Here is a 5,407-nt window from a genome sequence, read left to right as displayed (position 1 = left end):
GAGAGGAGAGGAGAGGAGAGGAGAGGAGAGGAGAGAGAAAGAGACAGAGAGAGAAAGAGTCAGAGAGAGAGGGAGAGAGAAAGGGAGAGAGAGAGAGAGAGAGAGAGAGAGAGAGAGAGAGAGAGAGAGAGAGAACAAATGACTGGAGTTACCCTGTCTTCTGACACGCCTGAGATCTGGCTTCATTGGGCATGAGCCCATGACTTGACCTTGTTGGACAAGATGAGGGTTCATTTCCAGTTGGAATATCTGTTCTTCTGGTTATTCCAAAGAGTCACTTCCTCTCTAGGAAGTAGCAGAGAAATGGTAACAATGGCTTTTGGGATGGATGAACTAGGCATTCAAGGTGTGAAATGTAGAATTCCACAGTGGATGATTTTCAGACCTACTGAGTGTTTGCTCCCCACAAAAGCCTTAATATTTTCTGCTCCTTAAAAGCAACAAACAAAGCAAGCTAGTGGGGGCCTACAACTTAAGATGTCTGTGTTTTAAGAACTCTTGACAAGTCAGACAGCCAGCTGATACACTGCTAAACTCCTAGTGCGCTTTCCTCTAACTTCAAGGCGGGGGGGGGGGAGGGGGGACCCATGTCCACCAATTTAAGTCTCATTTCACACATGAGGATGTCAGAACTCTCTTCTTCTTTAAGGACCTGGGTCTCTGTTTGCTTTTCTATAGTACAAATGATTTGTGCCAGTTCTGAGTTTATAAGCTGACTTAAGAAGTCAAGAAGTTATAATGCTCCATCTAAACCAGTTCACTGCATCCATGGGCCATTAGGGGTGTGTGTGTGTGTGTGTGTGTGTGTGTGTGTGTGCATGAGAGGGAGAGAGAGAGAGAGAGAGAGAGAGAGGGAGAGAGAGAGAGAGAGAGAGAGAGAGAGAGAGAGAGAGAGAGAGGGGAATCTGCCTAGATACCAGCAATTTTCATCACAGGGGCGGGGTGGGGGGAGAGGGAGGGACAGAGGAAGGGGGACAGGGAGGGGGAGGGGAGGAGGGGGAGGGGAGAGAGGTTGGGAGGGGAGAGGGGGAGGGGAGAAAGGGGGAGAGGGAGGGAGAAGACACCTAGCTACTAGCAATTGTCATCAGAGGGATGGAAGGAGAGAAGAGGAAGGGGGGTTGGGAGAGGGAGAGGGAGGAATCCGCCTAGATACCAGCAATTTTCATCGCTTGGTTATGATGGGAAGTATTTTGTCATCTCCCACCACATGCAGAACCATATTAAATGTGGTCTTAAGCCCACATCCTGTGTTATTCTTAATGGTTCTTTGGGTTGACTGGACTAAGATTTATTGTTCTTCTTGGGACAATACCAGAACTCAGAAAAGATTAGTAATGTGCCTACGGTTTAAATTTTTAAAAAGAAGACCCTAGATCGTGACTCCCAAGAGCATTGTGGTGGTTTGAACAAAAATGACCCAAAGACTCAGGGAGTGGCACTTTTGGGAGGCGTGGCTTTGTTGGAATAGGTGTGGCTTTGCTGGAGGAAGTGTGTCACTGAGGGGCGGGCTTTGAGGTTTCAGATACTCAAGCTAGGCCCAGGGTCTCTTCCTGCTGTCTTTGGAGTTCTCAGGTCCTTCTCCAGCACCATGCTTGCCTGCATGTTGTCATGCTACCCTCCATGATGATAATGGACCGATCCTCTAAACTGCAAGCTAGCCCCAATAAAATGTGTTCCTTTATAAGAGTTGCTGTGGTGGTAGTATCTATGCACAGCAATAGAAACCCTAAGATAGGCACCATCATGAAAGCAAGTGTCCCTTTCAACTTTGAGCCTACATGGCTCATGGGCCTCACCCAGGTCTGACTCTTCTTTGTAATTCCTCTGGCATATGACTGCAACCAAGGATCATACGTGAGCTCTCAGCCACCACTCCAGCACCAGGCCTGCCTGACACCCCTCTTCCCACCATGCTGATTGTGGACGGATTCTCTGAAACTGTAAGGAAGGCCCCCATCAAACGCTTCCTTTTCTAAGTTTCCTCGGTCGTGTTGCTTCATAATGGCAATAAAAATAACTAAGACACAGGGATCCTCCTAGAAAGCTAGCTACCAAGGTCAGCTGTATCTTCAAGCTCTGAGTTTGGTTGAGAGACCCTGCCTCAGGGAATAAGGTGGGAGAGTCAGTGTGAACGATTTCAGATTTGCCAACCCGCAGCCTCCACAAGCATGTGCATACAATTACAGATACAGCCACTGTCTTAGATATTTTTCTATTGCTGTGAAGAGATACCATGTGTGTAGGCTTAGATTTATTTTTTAAATCTACTTTTAATAAGGGTTCTCAAACCCTCTAATCCCCCTTCTAGCCCACTGTTCAAAGGTAGGGGAGAAAAGATGGGAAATAAGACAAGGGGATGTGGACCTGTTTAGAGTAGCTCTTTGGGGGGGTGACTCCAATCTCTGTTGTTAGAATAGCAGCACTCCAGTTCAGTAGTGTCAGGATACCAAACATGAATCAGCAGCAGTGGCATGATCCAGAAGAAAAAGCCAGGCCTCCAATAAATCACCAGGAGTCAGCAGGAATGACCAGAACCAGCTGGGACCCAGGAGAAGTTCTCTGCCATCCCTCTTTAAAGATGTGAAGATCAGCAAAGACGCAAGACCAGTGAAGCGTTGCACGGCTAGCTCTACGAGCCTCCATCACTGTCCATTGAGTCCTATTCATGCTCCCTCCAAACATCACGTGTCCCTCATGGGTCTCGCCTCAGCAAAACACCACGTGAGTCTGCATCACATGACACAACCAGTACCTTTCACCTCACATGTTCAAGGCAACTTATGAAAGAAAGCATTGATTGGGGGCTTACAGTTTCAGATGAGTCTATGACCATCACTGGGCAGACTGTGGCAGCAGACAGGCCAGCGTGGTGCTGGGGCAGTGGCTGAAAGCATACATATTGAGACAATAACCAGGCGGCAGAGAGCAATACTGGACCTGGTGGGAACTTTTGAAACCTCACTGTCCATCCCCCGTGACACATCTTCCTCAAGGCCACACCTCCTGATCCTTTCCAAAATAGTTCCACAGTCTAAGGAGCTACCATTCAAATATATACGAGCCATTCTCTTTCTCATTCAAACTAATGTACACACACACACACACACACACACACACCACACACACACAAAAGCTCACTACAGACACAAAATAGGTTTGAGCTCATCAGTTAAGAGCACCAGCTGTTCTTGTATAAGACTCAGGTTCAGTGCCCAGCACCCACATGGCAGCTCACCACAGCCCTGACTCCAGTTCCAGGGTACCTGAAGCCCTCTTCTGGCCTCTGCAGGTACTGCATATACATGGAACACAGAACATAAATTTTTCAGGCAAAACATCCATACACATAAAAATTTTTAAAAATTCAAAAATAAAAATGTTTTAAGGAAAATACTGAGAGAAAAACTGGAGAGCAGCAGGCAGCAGGCAGTCAGACTGTCAACAGGAGAGCAGTGAGCCCAGAGACCAACCTACAAACACCAACACAGTGTGCTGAGGAAGTAGGTAGTCAGGCCTTAGGAGACAGTTCCATCAAAAGGCTGGCTGAGATACCACCAGTGGGCAAAGTGAGCTTGTCCTTGGTGTCCCTGGGGGGCAAAATGCCAGATGGGACTTCAGAGGTGAGAAGTCAATAAGAGGAGAGGGGAGGGGGGGAGGGGAGAGGGAGAGGAAGGGAGAGAGGGAAGGAGGAAAGGAGAAATGGAGACGGAAGGAGGGAGGGAAGAAGGGAAGAAGGGAAGAAGAGAGGGCAGGAGGGAGGGAGGGGAGAAGGAGGAAAGGAAGGAGGGAGGGGAGAAAGAGGAAAGGAAGGGAGGGAGGAAAGGGAGAGAAGGAGGGAAGGAGAAAAGGAGGTAGGGAATGAGGGAGGGAGGGAAGGAGGAAGAAGGGAGGGAAAGAAGAATTCATAGACATGGTGTCCTTAATGAGTGAAAGCCCAGGACCCAGAAAAGTCTATGTTCGAGATAGGGACACGCACACAGCCCATTGTGGCTGCCTGCTCCTCTTGCCTTCCATGTCAAGGCCATGAATCTGTAGAGACGTCCTTGGGGTGAGCAGAGCTCTCGGGCTTCCTTAACTCCCACTCAGACCTGTATCAAGGTTAAGACGGACCCTTGTGACCAGTAAAGGTGAAGTATCTGTAACCTCCAGAGCAAAGTCAGTCGGAACATGCCCCCAGCAAGCAGCTATGAATTGTCAGTAATGTCACCACCACCCCCGCCTTAAATCTTGTTGGAAATGCAGACTTTCAGGCCCTCAAGGGTTTTAGCTGTCAGAGACTGGAGGAGCCAGGCATCCAGATATGAACACAAGGTCTCCAGATGATTCTCCTGCAGGCCGTTTTGAGATCTTTCTAAAGAAGCCAGAACACACACAAACTTGAAGATGCATCCCCGAGCTGGCCTTCTTAGGAGCTCTGGGTCACAGATTGTTAAGGATAAAATGGACGTTTAGCAAGTGTGTAATCTGACCTTAAAGCAAGTGGCCTGGACCTCTCACTAGATGGAACTAGCTGGCCTTGAGCTTGCAGTGATCCTCCCGCTTCTGCCTGGAATAAACAGGCTTTGCTGCACCATATCTGGCTAGTTTTTAAGGATAGATTTGCACTTGTTTTCTACTTCTAAACTCAGGGTTAGGGTTAGGGTTAGGGTAGGAGCACGGTGGCTTCACACAGCTCTGTCTGGCTCCCTCATGGTGTGAGGAGGTTGCAGAGACACAGCTTCCTCAGTCTGGGCGGCCAGCTTTTCCAAAAGCCAGGTTAATCCTCACTTTTGCCCTTTCAAGCTCTCTTAACTCTTTGGAGAGGTGGACAGTCCACTTTCTGAACGCACTTCAGCTGGGGCTCCCTTCGCTTCAGCAGTGATTTAACCTTAACATTTCGATAGTCTCACCACGGAAAGGGGAGGGGAAAGCGCCAGTTTTTGACAGGCCACAGACTCGCGGTGCCTCTAGCGGCCAAAAGCTGCATTGCGCCGCAGTTAAGGCAGCTTGTGAGAGTCCTGTTCAGAGGGCAAAGCCCGCTCCGCCGGTGGCTTTTGCTTTAAACACAGCGAGGAACTGAAACGTGCAGTTTACAGCATGTAGCGGGTCAGTTTATCTCCGTCCTCTGTGCTGTGACCGCAGCCAGGTGGTAGCGCTCAGCAGTCCCAGTGGTTTTAATGCTAAGATTTGTCATTGCCGTTCGTATTACAATAAATCGTTGAGTTAAGAAATGGTTTCAGTTCTTTGGATTTCTTAGTTTGAAAACGAAGTTCAATGCCAGGGCCTTACCTGCCGGAAGAGGGGACCGAAAGCTGATTGAAAGTGTCCTTCTTGTGGTGGTGGCTGCGTGTGTGTGTTTGTGTGTGTGTGTGTGTGTGTGTGAGAGAGAGAGAGAGAGAGAGAGAGAGAGAGAGAGAGAGAGAGAGAG

This window comes from Grammomys surdaster, unplaced genomic scaffold, assembly GCF_004785775.1.
Source record: "Grammomys surdaster isolate TR1022 unplaced genomic scaffold, NIH_TR_1.0 211, whole genome shotgun sequence".
Classification (NCBI taxonomy): domain Eukaryota; kingdom Metazoa; phylum Chordata; class Mammalia; order Rodentia; family Muridae; genus Grammomys; species Grammomys surdaster.
Note: the sequence above shows the minus strand (reverse complement) of the source record.